This window comes from Sciurus vulgaris, assembly GCF_902686455.1.
Source record: "Sciurus vulgaris genome assembly, chromosome: 1".
NCBI lineage: Eukaryota > Metazoa > Chordata > Mammalia > Rodentia > Sciuridae > Sciurus > Sciurus vulgaris.
In genome coordinates this window covers 105471711-105485484 of record NC_136461.1, presented here as the reverse complement: position 1 = coordinate 105485484, position 13774 = coordinate 105471711, and positions in this window count along the sequence as shown.

Genomic DNA, 13774 nt, shown 5'->3' with positions numbered 1-13774 from the left:
CAGCCACCATCCAGATGATTTCAAACATACTGTCTCTCAATATTTTTTAAAAGCTCAACTGAGAAAACAATATTTATGGAAGATTACCTGAAGAAAATGCAGCCTGTACATTCTTCTAGAAACCCTAAGATCCACCTCGAGTTATGAATTAAGTAGACCGTCAGTGAGCTTAATACCTGGATATATCACGTTGGCACCCCATAAAGTTGCTTTTACTGAATTGCATTTTGTCACGATGCCATCAGCCGGTATTGAAGGATGTCCTCAGAAACAGCCCAGTGCACTTTGTCATTGTGTTTCCCGCAGGACAGGTTTACAGACGCTCTCCATTACGTCAGGCAGCAGCCTCTCTGCTTAAGACCCATGGAGAAATTTTATTCTGATCTCAGTGCCACGAATAGTTACGCTTTTCCTTAGGGACCATTTCATTTCACCTGATGGACCCTGTAAACATTATAACTGTTGGTATTTTCCTTCTCAGGGTGCAGGGTTAGAAAGTTTATGGTTGAAGTCTTGGCTTCCTATAGCATGCAAATAGGACTTTTGTTATGAATTTTGTATAACCTCTCTTCAGTTCCTTCTTACCTTGTCACCATTATTTTCCCTTTCACTCATTTCACTTTTTTTCATTTTCGTGTCCTTTCTTGTATTGGTGCCGTTTTCCTATTCTCCTTATTGTGAAATTCTAGTCCACATCTCCTGCCCTACAAGAGATGTTTTTGAATTTGAACTCCTCATTTGCAGATTAAATACAATGAGGTAATAATCACCATGAGCTCTGCTCTTGGGACAGGTTGCAATGTGAAGGGACCCATGTGAGGAGGGAGCGTACAGTGACCACAGAGGCCTAGGAGCTCCTGACAAAGGGCGTTGTTTCCAGGAGCAGCAGACAGTGGACTCTCCTCTCCTCAACCCTAGGAATGTGCCCTGTTCATCCGTCTGCACTGGTTAAACAAATATTAATTTGCTTTCTCTAAGCACATAGTGGTTGAGGGCTGGAGTGGTCTGAGTGTGTCTAGGACAGATAGATAGTGGTCAACCCCGATTTTACTATTGACTGCATTGAATCAGAGTGGTCCAGTCAGCACCGAGGGGCTTACTGCTCCCCTGTCCCCTCTGCTGTCTCCCTTGGAAATGCTTTTTGCACTTCTTCACGTGGCCACTCCATTAGGTGAGGTTCCACAGAAAGCAGAGTTTGAGACACTGGTTTGGCAGTGAGTCCTTTATGTGGGAAATGATCTCAGAAAGCAGCAATGAGGTCATAGGAACAGCAAATCAGGGGACAAGAGAAAGTCAATGCAGTGGTGTTGTTGAGGTGAGTACTTCTGTGCATAGAGCCAGCTTAGAGTTGTCCCTCAGGGACAGGAGTTCAGGTATTTGTTCCCTGGTTCTCCTCCCCAACACCTGGGATTGGACCCTAGGGGTGTTAACTCCTCCGGTCTCTAGTGGGCACCCATCTGAGCCCAGAACACTGAGGCAGACAAGCCTGTCTCTTCCACTAGAGTGAGAGAAGAGGCCTGTTCTGCTCAACCTTCTATTCCAGGCACCAGCACAGCACACAGTAGATCTGCTCAGTAAATGCGTCAGCCCCAATTAGGGGTTATTCTGCTTTCATCTCTTTTTATATGTTGGAATGCCATGCAAAACTTTATTTGGGGAGAAAATAATCTGAAACCACTGATCTAGCCAAACCTCCTCATGTTATAGATGAGGCAGCTGAGACTCAGAGAACCTAAGTTACTTGTCCAAGATTACACAGTACATTAAAGTGATTATGGAATATTAAAATGATTCCACAAAGTACCCCAAATGCAGACAAGGGAGACACCTGGAGTTACAATGTGAATTATTAGCACTTCCAATGCAGGGTACGACCACTTCTGTGCTGGATTTCCAACAGGAAATTGCTTAAAATAAATTAACTTGGAAAGTTCCTGTGCTCTGATTAAAGAGGTGAATGGTTTGAGTGATGCTTTCTCTTCCAGGGAAAGAAATTCACCCTCTGTAAACACATTTCAGATAATGTACCAAGAACTTTGAGTCAGAGTGAATTCATTTAGCTTTCTTTTCCTCCAGCTGACAATGACAACTACAGAGAGAGTGGCATTTTTGTTTGTAATAAATAAATGAAGTCTGGGGCTGGAGACGTGGCTCTGTGGTACAGCACTACCTAGGCCGTGTGAGGCCCTGACACCAAAACCAAAACCAAAGCAAAAAATGAGGTCTGGATTACGCCACCATCTCCGTAAATTGTAAAAACCCTCTGCCAGCACTCCACTTTTCCTGTGCTCTCTTCCTACCTCCATACAGGCTTTCTGCTGCAGCCTCTGGCACATGAGTGAGTTACAGCATTCCAGGGACAGTCAAGGATTATGACAAAAAACAAGAGTTGCAATGTCTCACTGCACGCTAGCACAAAAAGGCAGCAAAACACTTGCTATTTGGGGGAAGGGGTCCTGTGAGTCATGGGAACCGTTCATTCCTGCCAAGTGAGAGAGTTAGGATTTATTTGAACAGACATACACATACTGAACTTTTGTTATTTGCCCAGACATGGGTCAACGTTACTGTAGAAAAAGAGGGACTGGTGTAGCATTTCCACAGTCCATGATACCGGGAGGGAAAAGTACTTGGTGAGTGTGAGGCAGACACCTACCCCCTCATCCATGTGGCCCATTCTTAAAAGTTTTCCTTCTGGGTGGCACGCCTGTAATGTCAGTGACTCAGGAGGCTGAGGCAGGAGGATTGAAAGTTTGAGGCTAGCCTCAGCAACTTAGCAAGATTCTCAGCCGCTTAGCAAGACCTTGTTTCTAAATAAAACAAAAAAATGGCGGGGATGTAGCTCAGTGGTATAGGCCTAGGTTTAATCCCCAGTACCACAAAGAAGAAAGAAGTTTCCCTTCTGGCATTGCGTGAGCCAAATGGTGAAGTCAGATGATGAAGAGAAATGGTGGAGTTTTCCATCAAGCAATATAGAGTAGAGGTTAAGAGAATCAGATGTAGACTCACTCAGTGTAGGGAACATTCCAGCTCTATAAATTGCAAAATCTATCTCACCTGGAATAAGTTACTTAGTTTTTCTGGGTTTCAGGTCCCACATCTGTAAAATCGGGACAATGTAACATATATGTCAAAGGACTGTTTGGGGATAATAGAGAAAGGAAAGAGTCAGTAATAGGAGATGTGGACTGTCACTTCCAGTTTCCAGAATCACTCATTGCATGGCAGACAAACTGACCCCCAAAGTCTGCATCCCGTTCCTCAGTGTGCAGTTGCTGCTGGACATCGGCTTGCCTGCCAGGATTAACTTCAAGAGGGGCTGGTGAAGAAGCAGTTGTGTGGCTTCTTCTTACTCTCTTCCCACTGTCTACTTGGTGGAATAGAGACCTGAGGTGACAGAACCACAAGAAGGAAGATAAATGAGTCCCCAGTATCCTCCTGGAGGAAAGCTGCTGCCCACCAGGAACACTCACATTGTTCTGTTACTGGGGATAAATAAGTTCCCATGGTGTTAGGAACTGAAATGTGGGGTCTTACTGTAGTTGCTCTAAGTGACACACCTCCTTCTTTTCTAACAGAACCTCCACGTTTTGAGGGGTCCCTCATCTCCATTAAGCCATACATATCCTTTGAGGGTGTCTGGCTCCATCCCCAGTCCCTGCAGGAGATCCCTGATGGCTCTGAGTACCCTAATCCTAAAACTCTGATCTTCCTAAATTTCATTCTGTGTCAATGATTGGTTTAAACATGAACATATGAGGAAATTCTGGCCAATAGAATTTGAGAAGTCTTAAAGGATCATAGAAATGTCTTCTTTATCTTATATTATCAAACCCACTTCAGTTTTCATAGGATTACTGATGGGGGGGTATTTTTGTTTATTTTCTTTTTTTCTTTTTGATCTTTATCCAGAGTATAATTTACATATAATGAAAGTCATCAATTTAAGTGTACAGTATGATGAATTTTGACAAATGCAGATAGTCATACACCCTCCACCATAATAGTGATAAAGAATATTTTCATTTTCCCCCAAAATCCCTTGTGTCCATTCATAGTCGATCCCTCCCTCCACACCCAGGCCCTGTCAACCCCTGATCTGCTCTCTATAGCTACGGTTTTGCTTCTTCTAATATCTCGTGTAAATTAACTCATATTATATATGACTTTTTCCACATACCACAATGCCCTTGAGATTCGTGTGTATTGTTGTATGTGGCAGTAGGTCATTCCTGTTCAGTGCTGAGCAGCATTCTATGGTGTAACTATAACACAGTTTGTTTATCCATTCACCAGCTGATGCATATTTAGGTCCTTTGTAGTTATAGCTTATTATAAATCAAAATACTGTGAACACTTGCAAGCGAGTTTTTGTGTGGATAAATACGTATTTTTGGAGGGGGTTGTGGGAGGGTACTGGTGATGGAACCCAGGGCATTTAACCCCAGCCCTTTTTATTTCTTATTTTGAGACAGGATCTCACTATGTTGCTTAGGGCTTCACTAGGTTGCTGAGGCTGTCCTCAAACTCTCAATCCTCCTGCATTAGCCTCTGGAGTCACTGGGATTGCAGGCACGTGAAACTGTGCCCAGCCTACATTGTCTTTCTCTTAGGAAAATTCTTTAGGAATTGGATTATTGGACCATATAGCAAGTTTATGTTTTATAAGAAATTGCCCAACTGTTCTTCAAAGGAGCAGTTTGGAATGTATTACTTGGCAATTTCATCAGAAATAGATGAAAGTTTCTGTCCCTCTACACCCTGTCAATACTTGCTATTGTCAGATGTCTTTGATTTAAGCTATCCTGGTGGGTGGGTTGTGGTATCTCATTGTGGTTTTTATTTGCATCTCCCCAGTGAGTAATTACGTATAGCATTTTTTCATGTGCTTATTTGCCATCCATGTATTTTCTTGTGTGAAATGTCTATTAGAATGTTTACCACTTTTAACTGGGTTGTTCTTATGAGAGTGATAAGAATTAATTATATATTTTTAATTTACCAGGGGGCTGGAAGTATAGCTCTTTGGTAGAGTTTATGCCTAGTGTCTATAAGGCCTAGGGTTCCATCCCCAGCACAGCAAAACAGAACACACCATTTATCAGATGCAGGTTTTGCAGATATTTTTATTAGATTTATGTTTGCGTGACTACCTTTGCCTTTACCTATCTGTGACCTTACATTTAAAATGCAATTTTAGTAGACAACATAGAGTTGAGTTTTGCTTTTGTCCCCCCCCAACAATATTTGATTTACAGTTAAGGTGTTTGAAGCATTTACATTTAATGTTATTTTAGTATGATTGAATGTTTAGGTCTACTATTGATGATATGTACTAATAGTAGAAATGATTCTACTATTTATTTTCTATTTGTCTCATCTCTTCTTTCTTCTTCTGCCTTTATCTGGATTGAGTTTTGTTTTATGTCTTAGCACTCCATTTTGTTTTCTCTCTCCCTTTGGCTTTTAGCTGTATCTTTGCTATTTTTTAAATTGGTTTCTGTGTTTGCCATGTGAGCTTTAGCTTCCCATGGTCTACCTCTGCCTCAGATCCTACTGGGCCATGGGTAATGCCAGCCTCACAGGCTCTGCTTCCATTTCTCCTTCCCCTTCTTGGAGCTATTGTTTTCACCCAGTTTTCTTCTACATATGTTATAAATCTGACCTCATTGTTGTTATTTTTGTTTTAAATAGTCAATTAGCTTTTAAAGAAATTTTTTTAGAATAGGGAAAAGTCTTTTTTATTAATTCACATGTGTACATTTGCAGAGCTCTTGATTTCTTTGTTTAGTTCCCGAATTCCATCTGGCAATATTTTCCTCCCACTTGAAGAACTTCCTTAACATTTCTTGGTATGTTCGCGGTGATAAATTCTCTCAGCTTTTGTTTGCCTGAGTGTGTCTTTATTTTGTCTTTATTTTTGAAGGAGACTACTTCCCTTAAACCTAGAACTGTAGCATGGAAGGCTTCTTTTTCTTTTTTTCTTTCTTTCTTTTCCCTTCAGGACATTAAAGGCATCATTTCATTGTCTTAGGACTTGCAGTTGTTTCCATAAGGCAGTCATTATTCTCACCTTTGTTCTTCTGTGTACAGTGTTTCCCTTCTCTTGCTACTTTTCAGGTTTCTTCCCTATCAGTGGTTTTCATCTACTTTATTATGGTACATTTTGCTGTGGTTGTGTGTTTATCCTGTCTGGGCTAGTATTTTAAGATCTTTGTTTGTAGTTCTCATCAACTTATGAGAAAAAATGGCAATTATTTCTTCAACTTTTCTTGGTGGTAGTTTCTTGGAGGTTGAAAACAATCTCTTCTCTTCCTGAGACTTCAATTATGTGCATTAGTCACTTGATATTATCCTATAGATCACTACAACTCAACTCTGTTGTTTTTCAGAAGGTTTCCTATTTGTGCTTCCATTTGGACAACTTTTATTGCTATGTCTTCAAGTTCATCGATCCTCTCTTCTGCAATGTGGATGATGCTGTTAAGCTTACCCAGTGACATTTTCATTTCAGATATTGCATCTACCTTCAGAACTACAGGTTCTATTTCATATTTCTTATAATTTCCATTTCTGTCTTCACTACCTTTATGATGAACTCTTGAACATATTTATAATAACTTTTTAAATTTCTTTCTGGGAAATTCTACCATGACTGTTACTTTTTGTTTATTTGTTTTTAATAACAGAGATTGAACCCAGCAGCATTTAACCACCAAGTTACATACCCAGCCCTTTTTTATTTTTTATTTTGAAGCAGGGTCTCACTAAGTTGCTCAGTGCCTCACTAAGTGGCACTTGTCACTTTTAAATCTGTTTCTGTTTCTGTTGACTAATTTTTCCCCTGGCATGGATCACATTTTTCTGCTTCTTTGCATATATAGATGCTAAGTGTTGCAACTGTTATATTGTTGAATATCTAAATTTTGTTGTCTTCCTTTAAAGAGTGATGGACTTTGTATGAGTGGGCAGTTATGTTACCTGCAGGTCAGCTTGATTCTTTTCAGGATGGTGTTTTAAGTGTTGTGGAAGTGGACAGTCTTTACTCCAGGTTTAACTCAATCCTACTACTAAGGCATGACCCTTCTGGGGACTGTGCTGAATGCCCAGGTCTTTCTGGCCAAAATACAAAAGATTCCCATTCCTGTGTGAATGGTGGGAATTGCTTGGCTCACAGATCTTCAAGAGTTGTTTTGTTGTTTGACCTTTTGTGGGTTTAATCCCAGTCTTTAAAGCTTCGTAGTCACCCAAACACTCCAAGTTTCCCTTAATATCTATTTCTAGGGGTTCTTTCTCTGAGTTGCTTTCTCTTCTCCAGTACTCTACCCTACAGATTCCAACCTCTACCTCCCCAAACTCTGATCACTGTCTCTTAAACTCAGAGAACCCACTGTGTTTTGCTTGGGTCTCCCTACTGCTCTGTGGTCCTGAAAATGCCTGTGATTGTAGAGCTCATCTAATTTGTTGTCCTTCACTCGGGGCTTACCCTGCACTGCCTATGAACAAGGTCGGAAGACAGTTGTCTCATATATTTTGTCTAGTTTCCTCGTTGCTTTTGGCAAGAAGGCAAGTTTGAAACCAGCTACTCTTTCATGGTCAGAAATGGAAGTCTCTTCTTAAGAGAGATGCTTACATACCAGTGTCTTCTTTCTGGATGTGGTTGTGATGTTGGTTGTGTGTAGGCCAAATTATAGACAAGAAGGGAACCGTCCTGTAGACCAATCACTATGACAAACAGGGCAGGAAACAAAGATGGAAATTTCCTGCGTCCCTAAAGGCACTGAGGAGTCACTGAGTTAGCCAATCCTGGAGGCATCCCACTTTGGAAAATCACACTGTATGAGAAAAAGGTCTTCTAAAGCTTTAAGCCAATTGGGTTGGGTTTTTGTTATTTGCAATCAAAACCAACCTAATTAATATAAATTCATGGGCTAATATAATAACAATGGTTACTCAGTAATTGTTAAGAAGTAATTTTTAAATATGATTATAGAGCATTGTACTACATGGGTAGTGTCTAAAAAGCTACATATTATCTATTGTCAGCAAGTCTAGGATGTCAGTAGTAGTATTAACCCTATTTTGCAGATGCTCAAAGCTGAGAAAATAGCATATTTCTCAATCTTACAAAACTCCATTATGGCGCAGCCAGGATCCAATTCCAGGCCTCGCCACCTTCAAAGTTACACTATCATTTAGTTTTCCTAATAATGGTTTTCAAAACCCAGAACTGACTAAAGGCCAGTTTTGTTTTGTTGTTTTTCACTTTAAAGAAGAAGCTGATCCATGGAAAAGGTATCTCATGAGTGGGGGTCAAGGACACCAGAATGTCAGCCTAGAGTTAGCAGGAAAGAGAAAGTTCTAAGCTGGGCTCTGTGCCGTAACTTCTCCTGCCTGCCTGTTTCTGAGGTGACAGGTCTGTGTGCTTTCTGCTAAGTCAGGGCAGTGAGCCTAAGCCTACAGAACAGGTTAACAGAAAACCTGAGCTAGCAGGTAACTGGGAACTAGAGTTAGGTTCCCGAAACAAGGCATCTGGATGCATGATTGGGTGAGACTTGTAGCTAGGGAGTTTGTCCTGTGCCACCTGACCGAGGATGTTTTCAGGTCAGAGTCAGTGATACAGGAGATGGAGGAAAGACCCAAGATTCATGTTCTGGTTCCATTATGGGCCAAAATCTACATGATGCTGGTTCTAGAAAGAACCCATGGTCCCTAAATCTTACCCTGTTTCTGCTAGGAATGCCAAAAACGTAGTTGTAAGACTTTGAAAGACACAGGATATGGAACACATTATGGTGTACAAACACTATACATCTATTAAAATCTTCGTCACTCAGTATAAATGAATCTTCTGAGAGCTATTACCAGTGGAGAGGAAGGGAGAGAAAGAACTCAGGAGCAGGAAGAGGAGGGCTATACTGAGGAAGGACCAACTGTGCAGGGTCAGAGCTCTATCAGGAAACATCACCTATGCCTCCTTTTGCAATTGACTCAAGTCAAGCTCAAGGCCAGAACAGGCAGAAGGCCAAACAGACGCTTTCCATTCTTACCTGGTGCCTTTCCCATAGTCGTTTGGCAATAAAGTGGAGTGAGTGGGTGAGTGAAACCACCTTGCCAACCAAGAGAAAGGCACCAGGAGGGTGTGTGTGTGTGGGGGGGGGGGTGTCCCAGGGGTGTAGATTAGAAAGGAGACATACTTCCTGCCTCCAATCCCAGAAATCTGAAAATGACATTAATTTGGGTATAGCAACCTTCAGAAGTGAGGAAAAGGCAAGAGAAATGTAAACACTACTGATGGAGTGAAAAGAGCAATAGGGGCTGGTGGGGTGGTTCAGTGGTAGAACACTCACCTAGACTGCTTGAAGCACTGGGTCCAACCCTCAGCACTGGGGGAGAAAACAAGGCAATGAACCAGAACATGGAAAAAAGAAAATTGTAAATTTGCTAGTGGGGTGGGATTGTATATATTTTAAATGTCTGTTATTTCAATAAATAGCTTTTTTGTTTTGTTTTGTTTTGTTTTTTAAATGATATTCTAAGTCCGGATCCTGTCTGAATATTCCTGAGTCTCCCATTCCTGGAATCTCAGTCCTTGCCCTACAGGCTGGTAGCATTTCAAACTGATCCTGAGAACAAAGAAGGGAGACTTGGCCACATTTTAATGGCCTCCAGCTGTGGACCAGCCCTTCCCTCCCAGAACCTTAGCCACACCCTCTCAGCGCTCTGCTTTGGGTCAGTCTGTGCTTCCCGAGGTTTGGCTGATTCTGAGTTAGATCAGCCCCCTGGAAAATGTTACTGCCAGTATCACCATTTGCAGAAACCATTCTGCCTTTGGCACAGGGAGCTTTGCTGGCTTTGCTTTACCGGTGTTCTGTGGGGAGAATACCCATGCAATACTGGCTGGGGCATGGGGGTGGGGGCTTCTGCAGCTGCAGCTCAGTGGAGAGACTTTGCTGAGAGGCTGGCCTGGTCTGCCCAGATATTTGATGACAATCCTGTCTATGGCTCATGCAGCATGGACAAAATGATGCAATGTGCAGCCTCCCTCCTCTTCAGCATCACGGCATCTCAAAGGGAATTACAGCAAGGATAACGCATTGGATAAATCACTAGACTCCAAGGTCACTCCCCTGTCCTCCAAGCCAGGAGAACCTCGGTGCTGAGAGTCTTCTTCTCTCCTGTACTACTCATGTGATTGACTTTAAAAAAAATTTTTTTTAGTTGTTGATGGACCTTTATTTTATTCATTTATTTATATGCGGTGCTGAGGATCAAACCCAGTGCCCCACACAAGCTAGGCAAGTGCTCTACCACTGAGCCACAACCCCAGCCCACATGATTGACCTTTTCAAATTTAAAATTAAGCAAAATTAAAGATATAATTACCACATGATCCAGTAGTTCCTGCTCCACGATTACAATTGAAAGGCCTAAAACCAAGGACCTGTGTAAATATACATACATCCATGTTCATAGTGGCTTACTTCACAATAGTCAAAAGGTAGAAGCAACTCAAGAATTCACAGTGGATGAATAGATAATGTGGTGCATACATACGGTGGAAGAGTATTCAACCTGAAAAAGGAATGAAATTCTGATGCATGCTATAGCACAGATGAAACTTGAAGACATGCCAGGTGGAGTGTGCCAAACATAAAAGAACAAATATTGTATGAATCAACTTGTATCACGTACCTGGAATAGTCAGATTTATGGAGACAGAAAATAGAATAATAATTACTAGGGATTGGGAGTAGTGGGGAATAGGAGCTATTGTTTAATGAGTTCAGAGCATCAGCTTGGGATGATGAAGTTCTTAGGGTAGATGTAGTGTTGGCTATACAATGTGAATATACTTAACACCACTGGATTATCCACTTTAAAATGTTTAAAATAATAAATTTATGTTATGTATATTTTACCACAATAAAACATTAAATGAAATGTAATAAGTAATTGATTAGTGCGGTCAATACTCATTTATGGAGAACTTACGTGCCAGCACTACACTAGGCAGAGAATAAAAAAAAGTGAGTAAACAATATTACTGCTCCCAGGAAGGATGCCATCTGCTATTGTTTGGGTCTCAAATACTCTCCAAAGGCTCCTATGCTGACCCAATGTCTTGGTCTCCAGAGTGGCAATACTGGGAAGTAATGGAACTTTTAAGAGGTGAGGACTAGTATGAGGTCTTTAGGTCATGGGGAACTTGCCCTTGAAGACTCCAGCCCTTCCTTACTGCCTCTTGCTTCCTGTTCATGAGATAAACAGTTTAGGTCCACCATGTGCCCCCACCATGGTATGCCATCTTTCCACAGGTCCATAATTAATGAAGTTAATCAAACATAAACTGTAATGTCCAAAATTATAAGCCATAAACCTTTCCTTTTATAAGTTGATTACCTCAGTTATTTTGTTATAGGGACAGCAAGCTGACTAATGCATTATCCAAAGTGCTAAATATAGTCTTGTCCAACTTCCATCATTTTATTTCGAGTTTCTGTCAAGAGGATTCATAGATGGAAATCCCATGACTTTTACCAGACCTCTTGTTTTTTTTGGTTTTTGTTTTCATTTTTATCCCTGGACCCTCTACCTGATCCCTTTCTCCCCAGATGAACACTTAATGAACACTTAGAACATTATAATCACTGGCCTCTGTATTTATCTCCTTCTAGATTCTGATCTTGCTGATTCACCCTATCCCTAGACCCTAATACTATGAATGGTGTGTTCCTGTGTCAGATGGAACATGCAGAAAAGAGCCTCTTTACTCAAAGTATGTTCTGAGACACGCAGCACTAGCCTCACCTGGAAGTTTATTTGCAATGCAGACTTTCAGACCCTCTCCTAGTCCTATTTAATGAGAATCTTTTTATTTTAACCAGCCAATCTGGGTACCCATTACAATTTGAGAAGCCCTGGGTTTGAGGCTTGTTCAGGTGGATGATGAGCATGTGTTTAGGTATACATAGTCATGCTTGCTTTTTATAAAGTCTGACCACCCCCAGAGGAGGCCTGAAATGGCAGCCTTTGGCAACATCCTCTCTGATCACTTACTTTGGCTCGTGTCTTGACCTCAGCTTTCCTCCAAAACAGTGGCTGAACTAGACTTATGTAAGAAGTGAGGAAAATGAGCTGGAATAAAGAGAGGATTCCAGCCTGCCTGGGTGGGGCAATGGAATAGTTGCTGCTTCCTCAGATCAAATCTTATTACCACAGCAACATTGCCATGGCAAAATCCCCTGAATAACAGGTTTCCAAGTTCCAGCTGACTGTCTTCTTTCATGAAGAACTTCAGTGATTCATATAATTTTAAAGGTACTCAGTTAGCAAATGTTTGTTAAGCTTCCACTTTAATTCTTTCATTTCATAGAAGAACAAAGCAAAGACCTACTCTGATTTGTCCTGCAGGGTCAGGAGTGGATCAAAATTGTGAGCACCCTGGAAGGCTAAAGGATTGATACTTCTTCAAACTGATATTTTTTTAAAAATTGTTCAATATTTATTCAGTGATTCCAGGTATAAACTAATTTTCTATTAATAAAATTTCTATCTAGAAAGACAGTCCTCTATTAATTTACATTCACTGGCCCAAATAGTCCGGGTATGTTGAAACTTGTCAAAATAATTTCCTCTTTTCTGATGTTCTTGATTCAGTTTCCTTTTACAATTTTCTAAATAAGACAACTTCATGAATATATAAAGGGCTTAAAATGCAAACAAAAAGATTAAATTATTTGATCTCACTAAGTAACATTATGTGGCCCCTATTCAGTATCAAAATGTGTCTAATTGTAATATCAGCTTCAGGTATGGTTGTAGCAAGTCACTTGCATAGGTACATGGTATATAGGTACATATAACCCACAAAGATAGATCAAACCTGGCAAAGAGTGTTGTTAAATTATCACTCAAGTGTACTGTGTACTACTGGAAAAGAAATCAATATTCATATGACTCAGAGGAAACCTGAATTAAGTGGCAGTTATTCTGTTTACATCAGTGGTGTTCTTGTACCCTGAGCAGTTACATAGCTGAGTCTCTTAATCTCTGATTAAGCTCTGATTGAAATTCAGGTGCCTCCAGGCATATCTGGAGGATTAAATGGCAAGACCACTAGGAGACTATTTACACGAAGGGCCAAAGAAAATTGTGGAAGAAACTTCTAGAAGAGGAGTATTCCTAAAGAGAGAGTAAGGCACTTGTCTCAGTACCTCCTATTCTTTAGCAGCACCTCTACCTGCCCTCCACCAACAGGAGGAATTGGGGGATTTCCCGGCTTCCTCCTCTTCTCCTTCATCCTCTAACACAGTTGGCTTCACCTAGAAGTGGCTCTGGCTCTAGAGGTAGCTCCATTTTCCTGGATGCAGGTGCCAGCAGCAGGACATCAGGAGACTGATGGGGACCAGAGAAGAAGAGGAGGAGAATGGAGCATGTGATGTGGCAGCTGCAAGGTCTTGTTCAGGAGTACACATGGGACTTCCTGGGGCTTGGAAATGAGTAGGAGAGACTGGGGCTGAGGGAGAGCCAGCAAAGCACTATTAGGGTTATTCTGTTTATATCCTGAAGCTCATGTTTTCTGATGGAATAAATAGGACATCAGGACTCAGGACCTCAGCTGGCTACTAGTTGGATGACCACTGGCAAATCAGTGATCTCTCTGGGCATTGGTTCCCTCCTTGATAAAATGGAGTAGCCATAACTGCCTTCCTCTTCACAAGATTATTATTATTATTATTGGTGCTAGGGCTTGAACCCAGGGCCTTGTGCA